This window comes from Seriola lalandi, unplaced genomic scaffold, assembly GCF_002814215.2.
Source record: "Seriola lalandi dorsalis isolate HSWRI2012SDOR001 ecotype SW California unplaced genomic scaffold, Sedor1 jcf7180002054573, whole genome shotgun sequence".
NCBI lineage: Eukaryota > Metazoa > Chordata > Actinopteri > Carangiformes > Carangidae > Seriola > Seriola lalandi.
The window spans coordinates 1041683-1054849 of NW_019525126.1; positions in this window are offsets into that span (position 1 = coordinate 1041683).

The following is a 13167-nucleotide window of genomic DNA, read 5'->3' on the forward strand; positions in this document are numbered from 1 at the left end:
ACCCCCACCCACCCCTCCGCCTCCCAGTCTCTCCTGCTGCAGCTTGACCAGGGAGTCCAGCAGCACTGTAGGCTCTTTCAACGTCAGGAATACACACCTGATTGATAGGAACAGCACAGGTTGAGGTTCCCAATTAGAAAAAAGAGGCTTTTGATAAATACATTGATGGCTTTTTTAAGACATATGCCCCTGAACACGGTGACAAGTATTGACTGTGTAGTGTTTTAAGGAGAGCTTCTCGCCATAGCCTTATCCGTCAGTCTGTGTTTTGGAGCCAAGGCATTGACAGGAGAGGAAGACACATCAGTACAGATGCAGTTCCATTAGCAGGAAGAGGGAAACCCCTCACCTGCCTCTCTGGTAATTAGCAGTCACCATAATGACATCTCAGCCAGACCGTATGCCCCAAAATGAATTTCCAATGGCCAGGAAGTGGGGGAATGGCTTCCGTGCAGCCAGTCAATTGCCCTGTTACAGTTAAGGAATCCAGCAGGCCGGTGCCACTCATATTTCATCCCAGGTAAAGATTACCTGTCAGGCCCATGGGAGATGTATTGATCTGTTTTCCTTTTTCCGCTAGCAATCACCTGACAAAGGCACCTAGGAGGCAAGTGAATGAGTGATGCCTGGTGTGTCTGCTCCAGCATGGTGGCTTCTAGTGTCCACTGATGGGTGGAGAGGTGATGAGGAAGAGGGGAGATAATGCAGTCATAAACTCTGTTTGAACCTCCTCTGTATGCATGCAGGACAGCCCCTTTGTGCCCCAGGTCACAGGTCACTGGGGAATTTGCCTTTTTTTTGGCTCCTTTCTTGTCAGTGACGTTTGTTCTTGCTATGTAGTGTGTAGTGATGACAGAAACACATGCAAAAGAGGCTCTATGGTTCCTGCTGACAAATGCATGTTTCGAGTCACCGTAGTTCAACTCACTTTGGGTTTCAAGAGTGATCCGGTTTGATCTGGGCGCTCTCTCACAATGAAACCCAACCCTGTGCAGTCTAAGGGTTTCCCGTGACTGTCAGTGTGGCAGTGATCAATACATTTTACATTATCTCATGTTTTCTTGGCAGCTAAAAGTATTTATATATTTGCCTTGTTCAGTGGAATGTTAGAATTTATATCATCCATGAAGCCATGTATTTAAAGTGATTGCACTGTATAAAATGTGAGTATTGAGTATTTATGTGATGCATAATTATAGGTCCATTAATTGAGGATTTAGGTCTGAAGACATTAAATTCATAAATTGATTTTCATGATAGATAGTACAGTAGATACGTCTCCCTAATTTTTTACTATCATATTTTTTAATTTCACTTACAAGGATTTAAATATATCTCCCTGCTATCAGGGCTCTTAGGCAGCTATCCACATTTGATACGTGGTACAAATAGCATCTTATCTCATAGGCTGTTATCTTTATATTTAATAGAAGTGGCGGCATGCCTAATTGCTTTGCAAGTGATCTAAAGAGGATTACTTCTCCCTTAGAAAGCCTGCACGGTGTCACTAGATGTTAGAGAGACATTACAATGGTAAAATTCAATCAAACCTGCAGTGCTGCGTTTATGCAGTAGCTCTGTTTTCTGTGATCGTCACTCAGTGTTATGTCAAAATAATTGTCAGTATGAGGTGGATGCTCTGCTTTTGAATTAACTGTATGAACATGATTATGGAATATTATGGATAAGAAGCTGTTTTAAGAAATTGTACTTCTACTTCTGTCATTTGTGTATATATTTACTGTCTTGCCTTCTTGTCATACAATAGGTGAAGTTATAATCATTCTATGTCATGAGTATTAAAAGAAAAACTGCAGTATATGTTTGTTTCAAATACTGAATTTGTGTGCAATAAATTAATTGTGGCGATCATGATGGTGTGAAACGTGTATGTGAAGATTTTGCCTGACAAATATGGTCTGCACATATGTACTCCTTTATATTCACGTCAATGTAGAGAGAGAGGGGATGATAACATGTGACAAAGGTTTCTGACTGGTATGGAACCAGTATTGTGGTTACAGTACACGGTAGGCTATGCATTTTAATCACTGGGTCGCCTCAAAGTATTTTTAGTTTGAAACCCATTCTTGAACATTATGTTGCCCTGTCATGGATATCAGGTACATTATTCATTAAATAATGGTTGATTAATCAATTACGTCATTGATAAAAATTAATCACATTGATATTTGAGCTGCTGTAAAGTCATGTAATTATCAAAAAACATGACTGTACACTACGTATGTCACTAGAAACAATACTTCCTTGCTAAGTCCTGTCAAAATTCAGAAAATGTGAAGTACTGAACCCTAAGTAGAAGTAGATGTCGTAAGTACTATGTGATTCTTCATGGGCTGGCACGAGCAGTGAAAAAACACTGAAAGTGTCCTAGTCTGACATCAAACTCAGAGAGAAGAAGGCAGGCATGGTACACACTGACAACAACACTTGGAATGACTGCAGCAACAGGTCGGCGGCGACTTAAAAAAAAAATACACGCAGCATGAACTGGTGTATGGAGATATTTTGCATTCGGGGGACAAGTTGTAGACAATGAAAAGCCAATGTGAAAACGGTGCCACAGGGGGAAAACACCTCAAACTTAACCAAGCAGCTCGAAGACAGGCATCTGGATCTGTACACAGAAGTCAGGGTGAGTGAGTTTCAGTTGTTAAACTATATTTACAACACGTTGTCAACATGTTTATGTCCTGAAATGTTACCGTTGTTGTTTGTGAATTGCGACAGCTGACAACTGTTGTAACAACGTTCCACACATCGTTCACAGAGGCTAACGTTAGCTTGTTTAGGCTAACGTAGTGACAACTGGTAGCATGAGCTGGGTGCTCATAACATTAGCAGGCTACAGTCATTACCGTTCACTCTGGTAATATATGACGCCGACTTTATAAATGAATATTTTCACAACATGGGTTTGTCACCATGTCCGTCAGTTTAAACTGCTGCTATATGGAGGTGTGCGCGCGCGCGTGTGCATGTGTGATAGCAATCACCTCTGTTGCTTCCTGTTTTTAGCTGTGGTATGAATTTGGTATTGAGAATCGTGGAATTCAAATGGTATTGGCACCAAAAGTCTGGTATAGTGACATCCCTACCCTACCTGGTGGTTATGTGAGGCTTGGGCACTTAGGCACAGCTTTGCTTTGAGTTAAATCCTAATATACTCAGAATGAGAATGCTAACGTGCTGATGTTTAGCAGTTGTAATACAGTGTTTGCCATCTTAATTTAGCATGCTAGCATGCTAACATTTGTTAATTCAGTACAGATGAGGATGATGGAAATGTAATTATTTTTTCAGGTAGTTGCTGATAAATCAAGTATTAAAATTCAATTATAATTAGATTATTAGATTGTTGACTTGATAATTGCACTAGATGAAAAGTCCTGGGGTTATGCTGTTAGAATTGCAAAAAATGCCAAACATCATCTCCCCCCAGCATCTAAAATGTGAGGATTTGCTGCTTTTCTATGGTTCATATCATTGTAAATTGTGCGTCCTTGGGTACGGAACTTTTAGTGGGACAAAACAAGCAATCTGAAGACATCAATTAGGGCTTTGGGAATTTATGATGAGGATTTTTCACTATTTTATAGACTAAATAATTATTGATGATAATCATTGTTAGCTGCAGCCTTGGAATACATTTCACAATGGACTGACACAATCCCCACAAGATTTGACAGAGAACCTTCTGAATACAAATGTTAGTCTGGCTGCAGTGTGGCTGACAGAGAAAATACTCCCTCAGCCGCTGGAGATTATCAGTAGATCCCCCACTGTTAATCTTGCGGCTGAATGCTGAAGACGGTGGTAGTCACTTCGCCACGTGTTTAGAGTCGGAGCAATTCTCTCCGCTCACCGGTGGTCCACGGTTACAAATCACATCATCAGCTGTCTGAGCACCCACAGCCACCTCTTCTCCACCAGATTGATGGTGAAATGGAGGAAAAATCAATGGCTTCCTCTCGTCAGAAAGAGCCAGCTCTGTCATGTTTGGGAGTTTGATGTTACCCTCTCTTACTCTCTCTCTCCACTATGGGAAATTGAAAGCTGAGTTTGAACAAACTGACAGACGTGAACAGACTGGAGTCTCTGGAGTCGATATAATGACCGATTTCAATCTGCTGCTTTACTCGTGAGGTATCAGTTCTGCTTTCTAAAAACACTTCTAAACTGTAGGAGAAGATCACAGCGATCAGGTTGAGTTGGTTGAGTTTCTAGTAAATGATGGTTAGTCTTCACACTGATTCAAAGGCTTCTGTGTAGGTGACCCTGTGAGCAACAGCAGTCCGTTTTCTTACTAGTCAGCCCCTCAGGAGTCCCCCTCCATCACTTCATCCTTATCACCACGATGACACGCTGCAACTGTGAAGCAAGATTTCCATTCACTCCTTGCTCTGAAATGAGCAAGCATCACTGAGCTTTTTCACTCCGGCACATATTCCCCCTCTAATGGGAAATTCAAATATCACAAATCAGCTGAATGCAATATTCACTTAGCGAGAGATAACACTCTGCGTGATGTGTCTCGTGTATCCCGTTCAGAATAGGCACGGCTCGGTCTCTAACACCAGATCTGACTTGGTTTATAAATTCTGTCTAAAGCTTATGTGCAGCCTGTTCAATCACTCTGTGCTTTATTGGTGCATGTGTTGGTCCTCTTGTGTATTTGAGGGAGAGCAGATTCTGGGGCATCTGTGCTTGTCCTGCTGCTACTCCGGTGTCTTTACACCAGCACCATCCCTTTTCATTTCTGCTGGCATTCTAATCAAAGCGTTACGAGCTTCAACGGGTGAAGTACGCAGAAAGTTGTGTTTCCTGACAGCCAATAAAAACCTTATAATCTCCCTGATTCAAGTGGCCCATTTAAAAAAAAATACTAACTAGTGCTATCACTCAGACCACCCCCTTCCCTTTTTCTTTAATGCCCTTTTTTATTTAATATATAGCCCATGAAAAATGAGAGACTCCCGCTTCACCGTGTAGATATTTTGTTGCTGATGATGCGAGACGAATTTCCATCACAGCTTTGTTTCCAGCGGGTGAGCGGATAATCTTTTACAGCGCAGGGAGGGAGGGCACCACTCCCATCAATCTCCAGGGCTTATAGCTGCCGCATGGTTGCCTTACCTGACCAGAACGCCTGCACGGCACCGCGGTGGTGGCTCACGCAGGTTCTGGAGCCAGTGGGGGGACGTGGCCGCACTGGAAGCTCACTGATGGAGCAGCCGCCTCCCAAACCCTCCTTAACCTGCAGAACAGTGCTCCAGTTCTGTTCCATTATTCCTGTCATTGTTATTATGTCATTTTTCCAACAAGGCGGTCACATCTGAGAGAACAACATTGCTTTCCTGCTGACAGCCCTGTGAAACTATGTTTGCAGCAAGGGCCTCAGCTGCTCCTTTTGTCGACACAAAGCTGCTCCAGAGGTTTCACCCCTCTGTGCTTCTCAGCCATGTAAAGCAAAAGGTCTCAGTTTTAGTTGTGGCATCCTGCCCAGGCAGCCGCTTGAGAGGGGCCCCTGGTGGCCCCGTGCTGGCGTCGTGGCTGGCAGGCATGCAGCATGCTGCTCTCCGCACCCCGCTGCCCTGGCAATCGCCTGCTGCACAGCGTCTCCCGTAGAGATGATGCCGCTCTGATTGACAATAATGGGAAGTGGCAGAATCGACGGGAGACAAGAGAGGGGTGCGCATAAAATTCTCCCGGAGCTTCCAGTCACAGACCAGGAGCTCTGGCACCACTCACCTGTCATCCCTGCTGCAGCAGGATTAGAGCCTATGACAGCAGGAGCAGCCTGATGAGAGAGATGCTGTGGTCGTCATCGCCACTGACAGCCTAGAAACGGTGACTGCTATCAGAAAAATATGCAAGAGTGGCTAACATACAGATGAGAAAAATCCTTGTTATCTCAAAGCAATACGAGATAAAATTACACAATGAACACAAGAACATGAGATGCTGAATAAACTTAAAGTAGTGGATAATGTGGCCTTAATGATTCCTTTAAGTGAGCACTTTCAAAACGTATCTAATTTCAAGGATTAAAATTACCATTCACCTTGTTCATGGGCGTGTGTGTGTGTGTGTGTGTGTGTGTGTGTGTGTGTGTGTGTGTGTGTGTGTGTGCGCGCGCTCTGCAGCAGCGAATGGAGGGCAGGTGTCGTGACAGAAGGGGCACTCCATTCTCTAATTGATCGGCAAAAGATGCACATGAAGAAGACGTTAAAGCAAAATGAAGTCATAACAGTGGATTGAGACATTTATTAAGTCAGACGCAAGGCCCTCAGAAACGTTGAGATTGTTTATTGATTTTTGTGTTTTGGCTGGCTGCGCAGGAGTAATCGCTCGTGCTGCTGCCACGGAGGCTCGAGTGCAGGCAAATGTTTAGGTGGAGGCGCTGACTTCCTCCGAAAGGAGGCAACTTTAACCAGCAGAACACAGTCTCCATTACGACTGCAGTTGTTCCGTCATTTATACAAAGGTCCTGACCTGATCCGCTGGCAGTCAGTTAGCTGAGAATGCCAAGCGCTGTCACATGTTGTGAAATGATCTCTGGCAGACTGGTATTGTTGATTTGTTGGCTGGTGCTAAAAGCAGTGTATTCTCAGTGACTGATAGAGTGGCATAGTGTTGCCGCATGACATGTACATACAGATCTCTTGACAGACAACAGGCTTCTGTGTTTGTTTACACAAGCCAGTTGTAAAAAATATTTTTGTGTCTCTTAACATTCAGATAAATGTCTTTTGAATCCTAAAAAAAACACTCTGGAGTAAATATTTGTGGTGGTCGTGAAAAGATTCCTGGCCCTGCCGACAAAAAGCAAGCACAAAATAGTTTTTTGGTGTTGTATTAGTGCTGAAACCATACATTATTAATTTATTACTAAATCTATAAGAAAGTAACTAACAATTTACCTAATATATTAAGTCATTTATCAAGAACAAATGGCAAACAATATGATCTAAATTTTCAAGTGTTAGAATTTTCTGCCTGTCTCTCTGTTTTATATGTAAATGAAGAATTTGTAGATGCCATTTTGGGCTCTGGGAAATTGCCATTCTCACAACTTTATGACATTTATTAGAGTTAAACAATTAATAAATGGATTGTCAAATAATCACCACATTAATTGATAACGACTAATTGTTAGTTGCAGCTCTATATTACATATTTAAGCATATTATCGACTGTAAATCATAGTTTCTATAATTTTTACTCTGCCAGGAAAAGAAATAAAAATCACTGCTTCACGATTGTCCCACTGCACACATGTGCCTTCCTGTGTGTGTGTGTGTGTGTGTGTGTGTGCGCACGTGTGCATGTGCTTGTATGTGTGTGTGTGTGTTTGTGCTTGCGCTGAGAGGTGCTGGTGAGTGTTAGGCAGAGTTCAACCATACTGGTGACATCAATCTGCCTGTTCTTTATTAGATGGAGCAGTGAGGTGTAACTGACTGCATTGTCCACAGATGGACTGGGGCCCATAGCACACGGGACCCTGGTCAGCCACCCTGACAATACAATCAATAACCACACACTCATTACGGGAGCCCTGCCTGCCTTCTCCTGCCTTCCTGCCCCGTGGAGCCTCCCTCTATGCTTCACCCTGTCTTTAACTCTGTCCTCCCTCTTCAACCCTCCTGTCTTTTCACTCATGTCTCCCTCTTTTTCCTCCACGCATCACTTTTGAGTTTGTACGACATATTGTTTTCTCTCAAATTATATCTAGAGCCGACACAGGAAAAGGTGAGGGGACATGTAGATGTCCCATCTCCGGATACTCAGATTGCTGTGGTATTCAGTAGTCAGGCTGGACAGTAGCGGATGAGAGTGATCCAGCATGGAGCCTGGGGCCTATAAATGGTAATGCCCTCCACTTGCCTTCTTCATAAAGCATAATAAAAGGAGGTTATAAATCCTACCAATTAGCTGCGTCCATCAGTCGCCTTAATTGGAGTGTCGTGACTGGCTAGGGGATGACCTTGTGTGCCAGAGAGCCAAGACAGACGAGGGGGCTAAGGGGGAGATCTATGTGGATGTGGAGGACTTGGGCTTCTTTAAATCACCTGTTTCTAACAGGCCATACTGTAGTTAAGGGTTGAGCCATACGGTGGTAAAACGTTTATGCTGACTGGCCATGTTGATGTCGTCAGTGCAAATGTGTTGGGTTTTTAAATGTATATGAATGTGCTTCAGGCCAGCAGTTGGTAATAGTGAGGATGTAAAGGAGCAGAGCGGGACAAAATGTTAACTCAAGCAAAAAAAATGTTGAAACTCAATTATGTTTGTAGGACAATGGATGAAACAATGAAAAAGTTGTAGTTACCATATAACATTGCAGCATGAAATGGCCCTTTAAGTTTCCTCAAAGAGCTGAGGCAACACAATCCAATGGTCTCGGGTTCCACAAGGTCAACATTTACCTAATCATAACCTATTACACACTCAAGTGGTAGACTCACATCATCTCATCTGTTTTCCTTGGGTCACTAGTAGTGTTAGTTAGCAAGGTCCTGATAGCCTAATTGTTAAGGTGCGTAAGAAGTCACTGCAACGTCCACAGTTTGATTCCAGCCAAAGCCCGTGTTGCCTGTTGTATATCTTCTTTCACTTCCCATATTTCCTGTCTACCTGTATACTGTCCTAACTAATAAAGGCAAAATAATCTTTAAAACAAAAAAGGTGAAATAGCATGTTAAAAACAAGCTGATGCAAAGAACAGAATGGTTAAAAATGAAAACCAGATGTTTAAAAAAAGTCCTCAAAAAATATCCCCAAAGCACAAAGGTAAAAACCTTGGTAAATTTTAATTGTTATAGCGCATAGCAGATTGATCATAGATGACTACATCAGCATTTTCAACAACAAATACAGTAAAAATCTTACTCATTGCACCTTATATGTTCAAGTTATAGGACTTGGTTACACACTGAAGTTGTCACTTTAATATAGGAATCCTTTTTGTGCACATAGTAAGGAGTGCTATTTCTCTATTGCTAGACAGTAACACTGTATTAAGTACAGGCGTTAGCTGTGAACCGCTCAACTTAATTGAGCTCAGAGTCAGTAACTGTGATTATGGAAACAATATGGCTGACATAGCACTATACGCATGCAGACATTGCCTTTGATCAGTGAACACAGGTGTTCTGGCTTCAATAGGCTCCACTCATCCTGTAAAGCAGTGCTTGTTCTCTCTTCCTCTCAGCGCAGCAGTTAAATCTACCCTCTGTCCTCCCGTGGGCCTGGCCACCACGCCTTTCCTCTCAACACCTCAGTCAAGCGCTCTCTGTGGCCACTCAAACCTGAGACCTCGGCTTCCGCTCTAGCTATGAACATCCACTATCTCATGACACTGCTCTCTACGAGAGGAAACACTGCACCCATTTGTCTGTGAAGAGCTCCGTGTGCAGACGCTGATGTGTCCTTACACTGTGCTTTCTCTCTCTGCTCCCGTCCCACCACCTTGGGATTAGGCAGTAAAGACCAGTTAACCAACCAGATGTCGGAGAAGAGTTTTTCTGTGGCTGACTGAGAGCTGCCGACAGTTGTTTCCTTTCTCCCTTACCGTCCAGAGATAATTCAGTCAACAGGCTTTGAACTGCAGATAAGGGAGGAAGAGGATGATCCCAGGGACGGGCCAACACTGTATGGGGCAGAGGCAAAGGAGTGGAAGGGCAGTACAGGCGGAGGGAAGCAGGGGGGCAGGTGTATGGGAACTGGAGAGGGCCAAGTAAGACCTGAGACAGATGCAAGTGTCCAGTTTACACTGCACTCTTAGTATTATTCGGTTTAAAACGGATTTAGATTTATGTGCTCATAACTTGCTAATAGTTTTCTTTCCATATTGCATTCCATTATTTCAAGCGTATGTGGTCCTTCCTGTGCTGAATTCAATTCATGATCACAAGGTGTGCAACCTTTCCAAAGAGATTATCAAACAACCACAGCATCAATTTTCATTTGCTGAGTTTTGCAGTGTCGATCTGAATCTGAAATTAAGCGTATCAGATCTTAATTCAGAGTGAGTCTTATCATTTTCTTTGAACTTTTCACACAGACCCACCTCCTGTGGCTGCCCATGTCTTGAGTGCTGCCCCAGATCATCCTGTTCTTTTCCATCCTGTGTTTCGTGAACGCAAAAAGATGGGGGAGAGGAAATTCATTTCCAATAAACGCTTGACAGAGTGGCTTTTGTTTTGGCTTGGGCACATGGTTTTGCATACCTGCCAGGTGTTGTGCGGCACAACCCCCCCCCACCCCACCCCACCCCTCTAACTCCCTGCCCCCAGACCCCGTGCTCCGTGGCAAGGTGCACGATGAAAGGCCTCGGGTGGCCCATCAAAGAGCCCATTGAGTTGCAGCCACGAGTAGGACAGAGGGCCACAGTGTGGACTGTGGAAATTTGACACCCTCTGACAGGAGCTCCACACAGCCCACTCAGGGCAACGCTGACAGCCTCGCTCGCAGGAGATCAGGCGCTCTCTCATTCACTTCCACTGACTCACTACTCGCTGACCCCGGGTAGAGAGAGACAGTCAAAGAAGGAGATGTTTACAGTCAGAGAGACTGAGCCGCAAAGGCATCTTAAGTCTGATAATGTTGTTTATCCTACATAAAACAACTGATTATCCTTTTGATGGATTTTTGCAGTAATTGTTTCAGGTAATTTTGAGAGATAAGAATCATGTGGCAGATCATACATTATGCTTGACATTAGTTTTTCCATTTATTTAAAAAATCTTAAAGACTTATTAAGACGAATACTTATTGCAGTGTACCAAGCCTGATGTGATGTGACCCTTGACCTTAAATTCAGTAATGAATACTGTATGTTTAAAGTCCATCTTAGTGTCACTCAGTGAGTTGTTACTACATCCTTCAATGTGGCCCTATCCCCTTCTAAACTATATATATTTTTATCACACATATCGTGTACAGATGTTGCAATTTATAATTTTATTCAAACAGGAATTAAATGATACAATACGTGTGCTGCCAGACCTCAAACAAAATCATTTTGTGAAAGTTTTTTGTTGATCTTTTTGTAGCTGTACACCATCTGCAAATTATTTTAATTTTAAAATTTTCCATCTTTTGTCCATTGCATGGCAGAATACTGGTGTCCATCAACCTAACACACAAGTATGTTTCATTTTTGTGCATACACCTGCTACATCGTGTCAGATCCTGTACTTTAGTAAAAGTAGCAATACTGCCATATAAAAATACTTCAAAAGTATTAAAGCACAAGTGCCCATAATGTAGAAAAATGGCCTCTGTGGGTGTTATACTATTATACATTATATTACTGGATGGTTGATACTGATACATTAATAATGTGCAAGCATCTTACTGTTGTAGCTGGGCAGAGCTTTTAAGCTCATCATATGTTTTATATGTAAAATATTTATCTGCAAAGTAATTACACTAGTAACAAGTACAATATTTCTCTTTAAACATAGCATAATGAAGCATGAAATTGAAGTACTCAAGTAAGGTATTTTAAAATGTATTTAGATACGTTTCACTTCTGCATTATGTACTACATGCATCAAAATGTACTTAGAATTAGTGCGCAATGTAAAACTGAGCATTTTACCATTTTACTTTACTACTTGAATATAAATCAAAATGCGAGTCAATGATTCTGTTTTCAAATATGTATTTGCATTGCAAAAAGAAGTCTTTGCTCAACCAAGGTTTGCCACTAATGTCCCACACACCCACTTCAAAGTTGAGGATCTTTCAGCAGAATGATCTTATTAACCAAGCACCTCCTGAATGTCATTCCTACACAGATAAAAAAGAAGTGTGTTTTAATGAAGTGTAATATAATTTTAACTGTAAGTCTCTCAAATTAGCAGCGGCTGGGTCATGACTGGGTTGCTGCTCTCATCGATGCCCTCAAATAAGCCTCACCTGTCGGGTATTAAAAGAGCACACAGGGCCTTCAATCACCAGCAAGTGAGCAGTGGACAGGTCGCTGTTCCCCAGCTCACAACTATAGGTATTAATAGACACAGGACATGACAAACAGACTCATGCTGATCAACTAATGCAAGCACGTGTATGTGTTTATGCATTTTAGCAAATTAAAATATGAAGTTGCTTTGTACAGTATATAAATAATATAGATACTGTATATCTAACAGTGTTTCAGAATATATTAGTTGTTCTTTCTAGTTAACATTGATCCATATGAGGTGAATAAAAACAAATGAATTTCTCGTAAATAATGTGAACAACATTCAAACCCCCGACTTGATTCCACCACCAGAGCCATTCAAGCTCATCACCTTTAAAAGACACAGCCTTAAATAATAAGAGTTGTTCGCGTTGACACCCTGGCTGATGTTTTATGCTCAGTAATATATTGCATCGGCAGAGCAGAGCAGTTGTCTGTGCTCTGCACCTGCACCAGCCATTCAGTCCTAAGTCTATAAATCCCAGTGCAGGGAGGAATCACAGAGCTGAAATGTTCCACGGCCTGCTCACTGGACCCTGGGGTTGCCTGTTCTGTCACCTTACACAATGTGAACCCTCAGATATGTTTGTCAGTGTGCACTTGGAACCTTTGCACGTGGCGGCACTTTGATCAGCTGCCCTCGCCACACAAGTAGATTCCACGCTAGATCTCCTCCCCACCTTCCTCTACGACCCCCAACCGCCCCCCCCAACGCCACGTGCCGCCAGGCTGTGCATATACAAATCACAACGGCCTTGTTAGCATAGTTTAGTGAAGATGTCAGCTTTACGAGGGCCAGGATGCTTGCTATGCGTGTCAGGGACGGCAGGGGAGGGGCTGACCCACAAGGGGAGTACAGCGGGGCACACAAGCCCTGCACTGTAAATTTAGGTCTGAGGTATGGGAGCGGTGAAATAACAGGCCCGGTCCTGTGTGGAACAGTGTGAACCCACGCTGCACTGTATGATTTAACAGGGACACAGCAGAGCAGGCAGAATGGAAACTGAGTGAATGGGATTCCTGCATCAAATAAAAAAAGCTCCCTGTTTTCTGATGTATCATAAATAATAATTTGATCATATATCACTGAAGATGCTTTTTCCAGTGCTCATAATCAGAGGTACGATAAATGGACATTTGCTTATGAGTATTGTTTTGCGTGTGCATGTGCG